The sequence below is a fragment of the Musca autumnalis genome, unplaced genomic scaffold, assembly GCF_047663935.1.
Source record: "Musca autumnalis isolate F117 unplaced genomic scaffold, ASM4766393v1 scaffold_3, whole genome shotgun sequence".
Classification (NCBI taxonomy): domain Eukaryota; kingdom Metazoa; phylum Arthropoda; class Insecta; order Diptera; family Muscidae; genus Musca; species Musca autumnalis.
In genome coordinates, this window is record NW_027411866.1 from 79,356,018 (window position 1) to 79,368,872 (window position 12,855).

The following is a 12,855-nucleotide window of genomic DNA, read 5'->3' on the forward strand; positions in this document are numbered from 1 at the left end:
AACATCACTCAGGTGTACGCAACCTCTATTTGTTTTTTAGGGTACATAATAATGTACGCTACGTGGTTTTTTAATGTACACGCAACATTTATAACTAGACATCGGATTTTAGCATGTTTTTTATTTCTTATCCGATTGGACTCAAATTTTGGATCTAGGCGTTTTGAGGGTCAATTTTTCGATATTTGGGGTCATATCAAAAATATGCAAAAAATATGCAAAATATATGCAAAAAATATGCAAAATATACTAAAAAAGCATTCTAAATTAAGTTTTTTGGCGTTTAACATAGTTTTTTGCAAATTATTATGTTATTGAGACTCTCCAGATATTCCGCCACAGCAGTAAATCTAGACTAACAAGACTTAAATCAGTTTTCACAAGGTTAGAAAATGTCAAATAACCCAACATTCCTATGACAACATAATTTGCTTCCTATACAAATGTAGATAGATAATGGAAAAATTTCAAAAACTCAATCAGAAATGTCAAATCAACGTGACCAAATATGGTGATAGTTTCTAATCGGCCAAAATTGTCTAGCAGAAAAACAAAGGAGCTAGAGTTAATCATCGCTATTTTTGTTTAGATAAAAGCGCAATTTTTTCTAGTTTTTGGAAAAAGGGTTCGTTTTTTAGCGCAAAATGGGAAAAAGTACTAGAGCACCATTTACGAATCCAGGTTCTGGAATATAACTATAATTAGAAGTATACGTTTTGAATATCTACATATTGGATTTGAATATATTTTATAGTGTTTAGTCCTTTATTCAGCATATACAGACATAAATTGGCAATTTTTGTTCTTTGTGGTCAAAAAGCTTCTTTGTAAAAATGCTCTAACTGCCGTTTTAATATTGATGACATGGTTTTAGTTTAATGCGCTAAAAATACATAATTTTATAATATCGATCTATATTGTACGCATACAACCGCTTAATGCAGAATTGGAAAATGTTCACTCCTCGGCGAAAAATAATGCATTATTGTTATACCCATCCACGATGAATAATAAGCAAAATGAAGAACGCCCAATGATTAGTGCAAAATAACATCACTTAGAAAAACCACACAATAGAGTGGTAGTGGTAAAATAAGTCAAAAACCTTGGAATTGTCTTTAAAATGGCAAAACCACTCGCATATTTCTGCTAGAAAAGTATTTAATGCTAAAATATAGTTCATTCATTCCTGCTACAGGATAACAATTTTGATAACACAGTCGAAATGTCATAACCCTTTTGTATACACAATTAATTAATTTATACCTGTCCGTGTACTCGATAAATTGTAGTAATTATTACCAATGCTTCGAATTTTGACAGTTGTTTAATGGAGAAGTTGGTGAAAAATTTTTTTCACCAACATTTAGTAAAAATTATCGAGTACAAGGACAAACCTTTCATGACACATTAGTCTTGTTGTATAGGATATAGATAAATATATTAAGAAAAATATTCGCCGCAATATTGTCATTAAAGTTGCCAAATGCACTATACACATAAAAGGCAAAGATTTCAAGGAATATTAATTTACAAAACGATGAAATTCCACATCTGTCTCTAGGTTTGCTTACTTTAAAAATGCCATATTTCTAGCACTACTTTCACAATCTGATTGGCTTTTTCTGGAACAAATACGGGCAATGCCAATAAAAATTTCCGGATTGTCGAGTAGAAAAATCTCACTATTTTTTACACGTAGAGCACTTTCATTTAAGTGTATTAGCAATTACAATTTAAACAAGTAAGAACAGACTATAGTCGGACGGGGCCGACCATGTGATACCCTATACCACTATCCCTGTGCACTAGCTTTCCGGGCTAGCTGTTATAAGATGTGCATTAGAAATTTTACCAATTTTCACACAAAAGTTTTGATCAATTTAACCCGCTAAATATTATCCGATCATACCGTTGACTTGCACGCTACTTCTTCATCTCAAACCAAAACTACGTTTAAAATTTCGCGCCGATCGGACTATTATTGCGACCTACAGAGCGGCTACAAAATCGAGCAAAAATTTTGTTTTTGGTCCATTTCATCCCTTTAACATTTCACGATCATCGCCAAAAACTAATCAGTTCTATTCTGGTCCAAACCCGACCTCCATACTAAATTTCGTGACAATCGGTCCATAATTGCGGCCTCTAGCTTGATTACAATTTTTAATGGACGGACAGACGGACGGACGGACGGACGGACACACATCGCTAAATCGCTTTATCTCGTCGAGATATGAAGTTTGGTATACCACATGAGGGGTCTACGACGAATATTTCGCGGCGTTACATGAATTTTTGGGAAAACAAACTTATTATACCCTTTTCCACATTGTGGTATAGGGTATAAAAAGTATTATTATATAACTTCCACGAGTGATTTAATCATATAAAATAATTTATTTCCCTTACAATTCGTTAATCCGAACAATTTGATAATTCGGACACCACCGAAACCTGTGGTGTAGGGATTATCGCGACGGTACTGTATATATGGGAGCAATATCCAAATCTTAATCGATTCTTACTAAAATAGCGATTGCCCTAGGGCCAAAAAATCCCCAATTTTTATGCGAATTGGTCTATAAATGTGACCTGTGCTTTGTTTTCAAAAATACATGGCGAGATAGATAAGTGCGAATCTATGCAGATCATCAAAAGGAACTGTGGGTCTATTTCGTTTCATTTTGCATGTTGCAAATTCATTAACTAAGACATAATACCCTTAGGGTATTAACATATAGTTATCAGTGCAATCATAAATAAAAATTCCGTGCAGAATTTGTTTCCATTCCCCAATTTCACAATTTTTTATTTCCGTATTTATGCCCAAAAAGGGAATATTTTTGTCGATTCGACTAGAATACGCCATAATGAAGCGAATCTAGTACTTTTCAACTTTTAACAGATATTGATTTTAAAAGAATTTCACTTTTAAAAATTATTTTCCGTGTGGTAAATTCAGAGGGAAATATTCATGATGGCACCGTATATATTTGTTATATGTTTTTAATAAAATATGAAAGATTTTATGTAATATTCAATATTTTCTTAGTCTTAATTTCTAGCTCATTTGTTATTCTGTCAGACAATTTTGGCCGAGCAGAAACTATCAACATATTTGGATACGTACATTTTGACATTTCTGATTGAGTTTTTGAACAAATATGTATTAGAAAGCAACTTATGTTGTAATAAGAAGGCTGGGTTATAGGAAATTGTTTAGTCCAGATTTATTGCTGTGGCGGAATAATAATTAATAACATGATAATCTGCTGAGAAATCGACGTTTAACGCCAACAAACTTAATTCAGAACACTTTTGAAGAGTTCCCAAATTTAATTTGATGATTTTTGTCAAAAAATTACTTGCATATTTTTTTGCATATTTTTTGCATATTTTGTACATATGCAAAATATGCAAATATGCAAAAAAATAAAAAATTTGAGCCTGTCATTGTATTCAGTTTTCTTCAAAACGAATTTTGGTCCAATAAGAATTTTCGTATCTTTATTAATAAAAAATATGCAAATATGCAAAATCCGATGTCTATTTATAACGTTCGTACCCAACCATTTCGGTCAAACATTTTTCAACGGTGGCAAAATACCCCTCAGTAATGTTGGCGACATTTCCTGAGTATTTCAGCCTTGAAAAACTTCTCCACAAGTGGTGTCTTAAGACACGCCGTTCGGACTCGGCGATAAACTGTAGGTCCCATATCATTGAGCTAAATATGAATCGGGGTGCACTCATTGATATGAGAGAAGTCTCCCTTGTCCCGTATGGGATGTTGTGGAACAATGTTTTTTGTTTGTTACGTGGTTGTTACTTTACAATGGTGGTTGCGTACCAAACATGTACGCTACGATTATCGTTGGGTACATGTACACAAACTAAATTTTTTTTAAAGTTTGTGTACATGTACAGTACCTTATCGTAGTGTAACTTTTCATGCTAGGTCCCAGCAAAATGTTCGATGCCAAAGATGCTATTCAAGAATGGGTGCAAGTGAAATGGAATGTCATTTTTTCAGCATCTTCACTCATTCTTTTTACAAGAGCGTGACCCCCAAAAGATGCAATTCATTTTCAGATCCTAAGCATGTCATCTTTACTAACTCGATGGAATGGCATCTTCAACAATTCTTTGGCATGGCATCTTTACCAATCCTTTGGCATGCCATCTTAACCAATTCCCAAGAATAGCATTTTCACTAATCTTTGGCATGTCATTTTCACCAACCCTTTGGCATGTAATTTTCACGTCTTGTTCGGAAAATGGAAAATGCTGTATTGAAAAATGATTTTCATTTTTTATTTTATTAATTCAAAGGAATTAATGAAATAACTATAATTTATTTATCATCATAAAGTTTACATCTATAATTGCAGTTTGTTCTCGTTTTTGTAACAGTAGTTAATATGTACAGCTGCGAAAAAAATAATAGCACCACCTCCCACAAAAACGTTTTGGAGCCATTCCTATTTACATTTACAAATCTTGCTGAGCGTTTCAAGCGTTTTTAGAACTAAAAGACTCTAAAGAATTAAAAAGTAATAAAAATTACAATTAAGTTCGACGCTTTTGAAAAAAAATCAGCCAATTTTTTTCAAAAACGCCAAAATATGAGCGAAAAAAAAATAATAGCACCACCGTTGAACATTCTTTTAAAATGATAGAAATTGGAAAAATATCTACACTTTATCAAAGAAGAATAGTAGTACATCAAGAAAAACAAGTGTCTACTTATTTATTGTTCAGTTGAGTGCGCCAGTAACGCCTGGAGACAGGATTAGTATCGAGTCAAGCGGATTCTGGTATTGGTTGCAGTATTCTTCTTCGAGGACCTCAAAATAAGTTTCCAAAATTGATTTTCTGATTGTTGGTTATCATGCTGTAGTTGCTTTATTGGCGTAGGTTTACAATTTTTTGTTTTGTCATAGTCTAGGGACAACGCACTACCCTAAAAAATGGCCACAGAACTTCTATACGACAATTTTTTTGACTTTCTTCCAGGTTATAACCCAGTTTATTACTGTTCATATCCTTTTGGAAGACTAAACTAGCGTCATCTTATATCCTAAATGGAATGGAGTCATATTTTCTAGGATTTCAACGACAATTAAAGAATTCTTCACAGTTATGTTACCATATATAGGGCTTAGTCTCTAACGACAAAGTCAGCTCCATTCTATTACGGTTAAACAATCCTTTCTTAATGGGGTTTGCTGTATATTTTTGATTCTATTCTGAGTTTTTGAGAACATCTAACTAAGAAATCAAAATATTTTCCTCCAAACATAAATATTTTGAACCCCAACTACATAAAATATTGCCCCAGAGTTGGTCTAGCAAATGTAGAATTTCCTTGTGACCATTTTTCGGCACCGCATCCTGAAATCCTTTAAAATTATGGCGTTTCCTGGATCTGTGTGCTTTTAAATGATGTTCTCTGAGATATTTGCGAACTTTTTGTACTGCTTCCGATACAATATGGTTCTTTAATAGCCTACTAAGACCTTTGAAATTGTACCTCTTTGCATTTCGGATGAAACTGTTGACCTGATGTTGTGTCAGGAATCAATTATTTCACTAATTTCCGCATTTTCTTTACAGTTAACATCGTGACGGATCATTTTCTTAGATATTCAAACAAATCTGCCAACTTATCTGTAAATCTTTGCTGTCACCACATTATTTTGGGCTTCTCTGCACTGTAGGCCCTTTCATTATTCACTATTTCAATTTAAAACATCGTATTTTTTTGAAGTTAGAATGTCAGAAAATGGAAATTAATGTTCAATAAATCAAACTAGAGTTTAGATGCAAGAAAATGTCCCAAAATTAAAATATTTTCTATAGAAAATGTAAGTGGTGCTATTATTTTTTTCGGCTATTTTTTGATATTTTTTGGTTAAAGCTCCCAAAAACAAATATTTATAATAAAGTGAATAAAACTTTTATTTTTTATAAAAGGGGATAACTTAGGATATGAACCTAACAACAGAATTAGTGGAAACAACAACAAACTTTATTGTTTTTTTAGTGACAAACAAATTGTTCATGGTGGTGCTATTATTGTTTTCGCAACTGTATTCTCATTTTTCTGCTTAATCTGACTCTGGGTCTATCAGTCGTAAGAATGTGGCTATTTCGCTATTTATATGGTTAGTAACCACAAAGCTGCAAACTTAAGTTTCTTAGCAGGATTGGTAGAGCAATTGAAAAGGAGCAGTGTGTCGTTGTTGTAGCAGCATGAAACCTACGTAGAAGCATAGGTTTAATGTGTGTGTCGTGGGGGCCTGTGCTGTAGGCTGGGCAGATGTTTTCCAAGGTGTCATGAGTACTTGCCCTATAGGAATTTTGACGGCTGCACCATCCCGAGCGTATTGACCCAAAACTACTCTGGTTTGTCCTGACAGCTGGCGCTTCTCAGCTGCAATAGATGGTGGATGTTCTCCAAGGACCGCATTCACACGATAACTGTTTACTGCATGCGACTGCATTCGTGTGAATGCTACTTAAACCTGGTTGAAAGGCTTGTTAATCTAGAGGTTCTCTCTTGTAACGTTAGACTTCTCTTTCTAGATTATGAGCACGGCTTGCTCTGAGTGAGTCTTCTGCTAATATGGAGATGGAGATGGCCTTCAGCGCAGTTGTTGTGCTGCTTACGGATCCTATGCTATTGATCGGCAACTGGAAAGTTATTTCTGATGCCACAAGGGTCCTTTCTACGGGCGGCAAAAGCGAAATCGGTTTGTAAGATTAGCCTTTGCTGGCATCCTTTTCGGGCTTCAGTAGCTGGCCTATTTTCCAGACTTCGGGAACGATGTGTTTAGCAAGCGACAAGTTGTAAATTTAAGTGAGAAACTTGACTTCCGGCCGTCCCAGCTGTTGCAGTCTAAACACCGCATCTGCACGCAACAGAGTTTACTTCCTCCGCAACAGGTTTTGATTCATCTTGCAAAAGGATTTTACTTCCCATCAGTGCAGTGCAGATTTCGACATTGACTCCAACTGCAGATTACTATTTCGTGAATTTTATTTTACAACGTTTTGGAAATGTTTGTTGTTTTATAGGGATCTACAATTCTACTTGTTGAGCAGGGTTCTCTAGAGCAGGCAAAGAACTTTTATAATTGGTATGTTCCTTTACTTTTTGGTAATTGTTGCAAAAATGGTAAAAGTGGTGAACTGCTCTCATATAAATTGTATGCTTTTAAAAGTAAGGAAACACTTTGCGGGTAAAAACTTGTAACCTCAGGCACGTAAAGGAACACGACAAATACCAAGGAGTGCAGTCCGACTCTACTTTTAGCTCACTGATTGGGACTACCTAGCATAATAAATCTTACATTGCTTCAAACGTACAGATAAATAAAAGAATATATACACGTGTAAAAATAAAAACACAAAATTCATCTCTATTGGATCGATGGAATGTGTTCAAATGCTAAGGAAAAGATCGGATCTATCACGACTTCCTTTGAATTGGTTCAAATGCTGATGAAACGATCGGATCTTTCACGACTTCCTTCGAATGGGTTCAAATGCTGATGAAAAGATCGGATCTTTCACGACTTCATTTAAACCAATGCAAAAGATCCAGTGAAATCATGGCATCTCATGGAACCACTTCCATAAAATTTTGCTGGGGTACGCTACAAAACGTTATTGTACGGTACCTTAATGTAAGTTTTCGAACGCTGCTTATATAAAGCCACAAAGCTTTTATCAAACCGACCTTTCACAGCTGTCAAACCTATCAGGGATGATGATGGCACACTGATCACGGCAAAAAACAAACAAATTGAGGTCTGGAAAAGCTTTTAAACCGAACTGTTATCAAATGATACGACCAATGATACCGAACTCCAGTGTAACTGCGATACACACTGTGAAAACCAAAACATGGAAACCGACATCCCCTCCATAAACGAGATAGTTGGCGCTATATATGCATTAAAATATAACAAAACAGTTGGAGTTGATAATATAGCTGCAGAGCTGATGAAAGTTGACCCTTTAGTCAGCACAAATCTCCTATACCCCATCATTACAAACTTCTGGGAAAATGGTACTCTAGACGGGGAAAGAAAAGAAGGCGTAATAATTAAGCTCCCAAAGCACGTTGCACTACTTGCCCAATCCCCATCTGGTGGGTAGGCCCGACACACCCAGGCACAACAAGAAGAATCTTCACGTTCGAGAAAGCGAGGTACTGTGATACAGGAGAGAAGCCCTAGATCAACAAGCATATCAAGTAGGTTTGAACAGCATTCACACGGGCGCAGTTGCTAAGGTAATAAGCAACTATAGTGGGAATAAAGTCCCCGGAGTACATCTTGCATCTATCGCAGCTGAGCGTCACGACAAACCAGATTAGTTTTGGCTCAACTAAGCTCGGGATATTGCTGTCGCCTAAATTCTTATAGGACAAAGATCGATCGCACTGTGCAAAAGATCTGCCCGCCATGCGGCATAAGCCCCCACAACACACTGCACCTTTTCAACTGCCCTGCCAAATCTAACTCCAGTGGATCTGTGGTTACATCCCATGGAAGCAGCCACTTTCCTAGAACTGGAGATAGATCCAGAGCCAGATTGAGCAGAAGAACGAACACACAAACATACAATAACAAACACTGTTACTACAAAAAGGACGTCAGTCTTTCACAAATGACACCAGAGAAGGTACTTGACGCCAGGTTAGGTTTTGGGATGTGTAGTCAATATATATTGACTACGCCACTCGGAGACCTTTCGGTCCATTGTGATCATCCATAAAAGAGGTTCAGAATTACCTGAAAAGACAAGAGAAGAGAAAAGAAGAAGAATAAAGAAAAAAGGGTGTGGTTGGGAAAGTAACAATAAATGGATTATTAAAAGATGAAGATATAATAAAGAAAAGAGGGTGGTTTATTTGGTGATGGTAGAAAACTGTCAGAGAAGTAGTTACGCTTATGGGTCGCGCCGTCCCAGCCAATTCAAATTTTTGATGATGTTGTTTATGATTGTTGGTTCCATGTTTGAGTAGAAGGTTAAGCTTGGAGGAAAGCATATTCCTGTTAAACTATATCGCTTTCGAGTTAACATCGGGCAACGACATAAAATATGCTCAATAGTCTCCGTTTCCTCCTCATCTTCACAGAGCCTGCAATAGTCCACGCCATCATCCTGCCATTTGCCGATAAAAGCTCGGATGTTGCAATGACCGGTAATGACTCCCGTCAATACCCTGATTTCTGACTTATTCAAACTTAAAAGTGAAGTTGTTCTGTTTGTTGACAGAGTCGGCCAAATGGCCCTTGACACGTTGCACCTTGGTTCATTATGCCATAGTTCCTTGACTTGTTCTTCAAAGAACGTCTCCACCTTCCGAAAAACGTGACATATGGGTGGTTTGATATAATCAGTGATAGCTTGACTTGTTGATTGAGATCCATGTCTTGCCAGTTCATCTGCCTTCTCATTTCCCACAATGTCACAGTGTCTCGGTACCCAGCAGAGTCGGACAGCGTTAGTGAGGTTCGCCAAAGCAGTTCTACACTCAAGAGCCGGCTGACTATCAAAGAAGATAGTCACCGGTTCAAAGATTTCAGCATCCAGACTTTTTATCAACTCTGCGGCCATTTTGATCGCGAAGATTTCTGCTTGGAAAACACTACAGTCGCTGTTCGACCTATATGAGTATTCGAGGCAAAGTTTTTCGCAGTAGACGCCAGCTCCGGTACCTTGGTGATAAGTGGTTGCTGAATTTCCCCTGCAGATTTAAGCTAAGGTTTGGTCCTAGCTCCCGAAGAATGCATGCATGACTATAGGTGCTGTCACGCCAACGATTCAATTCATGTAGCCTTAGGGCACTACGTGCTGCTTGACCTTTGATGCTAAGTCTCGTGGGCAAGAGGTTCAACATCGCATTTAGAGCTGCTTGTGGTGTACTTCTAAAAGCTCCACTTATCAGGATCGAGGCTGCCCTTTGCACCTTGTCTATGTTGCCGGAGTTCGATTTATGTCGAAGCGCATGCCACCAGACAAGACATCCATAGGATAAGATGGGTCTCACAACAGTATTATACAGCCAGTGTATAATATCTGGATTTAATCCCCAACTTTTCCCAATCGAATTCTTACATGAATAAAGTGCAATCATACCTCTCTTCGTCCGTTCCTCGACGTTCCTTTTCCATCTCAATTCAGAATCCAGGATTGTACCCGGGTATTAGGCCTCAGGAGATAGATGTAATTGCACTCCATCCAATGTTGGTGGCATGAAGTCGCCGAGCTTACGCTCTCTGGTGAACAATATCAGTTCTGTTTTCGTTGGATTTACACCTAGGCCATTTGTGGTGGCCTAACGAGACAGCTTTGATAAGGCTCCTTGCATAAGCTCCGATATTGTGGACAAGAATTTGCCAGTTATTAGTAAAACCACATCATCCGCGTATGCGACAACCTTGATGCCCTGATTGTCAAATTCCGCCAAAATATTGTTTATCACAAGTAGCCACAGCAGCGGTGAGAGTACACCTCCCTGGGGAGTACCTATAGTTACTGTCTTCCTTGTTGTCAACTCCCCAATGCTGGAATTAATGATCCTGCTCTCCAGCATTCTATTTATCCAGCAGATCAGGGTTTCCGGGGTGTTGACCGCTCTAAGCGAGAGATGAATGGATTCAAGTTTTACGTTGTTAAAGGGTCCTTCTATATCCAGGAAAGCCGCCAAGGTGAAGTTTGAATTCTCCATATTTCTCTCAATGAAACCCACGACCTCATGAAGAGCGGTTTCGACAGATTTACCTTTCATGTAAGCATGCTGCGAGTTGCTCAGCGAGGCAGTGTCCGCAAAACTCCTAATCTCCAGATCGATCAGTCGTTCAAGTGTCTTGAGGAGAAAGGAGGATAAGCTTATAGGTCTATAGTCTTTCGGTGGAGAGTGACTGGCTTTCCCAGCTTTGGGAATGTAAATTACCTTTACCTCCTTCCACAGATCGGTACGCAGGAAAGAAACAAACAGTCCCTGAAGATCTCCTCCAGAATTAGCCCTTTCGACCCCGCTCCAGAACCGAATGTCTAAAAATTATTTTTTCGTGATAGCAATGCTTGTTAGCTCCAAATTAATGATTTTTGAAGATTTCAAACTTCGGGAGTTATTGGGAAACCAGGTATTGGAAGTTGCTTATAAGCAACTTCGGGCCGTTGAGGTAGTATTTGATGGCATTAATAAATTAAAATAAGTTTATAAGAACATTCAAATTGCTTGTTATTTAATCTTTAAGAATCATTTTTGATATAATATTATATATTATATCAATAATACCTTAGTATGATAGACAAGAAAACAATTTTTACTTGTATTTGAACATAGATGAACACCACTCTTTGACACAGATGTTCCTGTCTTGCTAAAACGACGTCGACCTTTTTCTCACATACCACCCAATGACGAATTTGGCAGGTCGTAAGTAACTTTACGGCGCTTGGAACTGGAACACGACGCTCGACTCTCTCTGGATACTTTACAACACATAGTTCTATGGTGCTATCTTCTAGCAAATTGATCTCTATTTCTTCACCTCTCTCCAAAATTTCGTTCAAACCATTCTACATAAACTCTACTTCTTCATCTTCCCACTCTTCATCAGAAGACTTGTTTCAGTCGAACTCCAGAATGGCTTGTATATTTGTTTCCAGAGCCGTTTAGGTGGTTTGTTCATATGTTCGATTTCAATGGTTTTCACTATCACCGTGGACCAAAGTTGCTTATAAGTAGACATCGGATTTTGCATATTTGCATATTTTTTTAAATAATAGAGATACGAAGATTCTGATTGGACCAAAATTTGTTTCAAAGAAATCTAAATTCAATGGCAGGGTCATATTTTGTATTTATTTTGCATATGCACAAAATATGCAAAAAATATGCAAAAAATATGCAAAATATGCAAAAAATATGCAAAATATGCAAAAAATATGCAGAATATGCAAAAAATATGCAAAATATGCAAACAGTTTTTGGCCGAAAATCGTCATAAAAGTCGTAAAATTGACAATTAAAGTTGGGAAAAATCATCAAAGTGTCCTAAATTAAAATGGTTGGCCGTTTAACGTCGCTTTTTTAGCAGATTATTATGCTATTGAGACCCCTTACCACAGTGTGGATATAAAAATATGGTTATATGTATATTGTAATACCATTTTTTATTATTAACCTATTAAAAAATATAAAATTTGTTAAATTATCACATATTTTATTTAAAATTCAATATTTTCTTTGTCTTAATTTGTTGCATTAGTCTGGTTTTAACTCAAAGGGAAAACATCGATGTCGGATTTTTTATGCGGCACTCCCCTAAAGTGTTTAGTTTGGTTAGATTTTAAGATTGTTAAAGTTTCAGCACAATTGGAATATGTTAACACATGCCACTGGGTCCTCGTAGTTATGAAAATCTCGACTTTTTGGCTATTTGACGACTTCAGCTACCCATATCTATGAAACGGTTAAAACTATTTGCCCGTGTCATGCAGTAAATTAAATGCCATACTATTCTTAATATTTCTTGCCGAACAACAAAATACGTAAGTAATACTGAATTCAAGATAATAAAGCCAATGTCCCGAAAACGCCTTAGGGTGAAAATGGAGTCTATTGTGAAAAAAACCCTTTTTACAGTGTTTAGTTCAAATCTAGTAACTTATTTTCCACACAGTTGTAGTTGACCAATCAAACTAAAACTTTGCACACTTTTCAGACTTGGGTAACAATACATGAATATGAAACAAAAACCAATATGGGTCCATTTTTTTCTTAGAGCCCCCATATAGCGGTACCACCGGATTAAAGTATTTTAA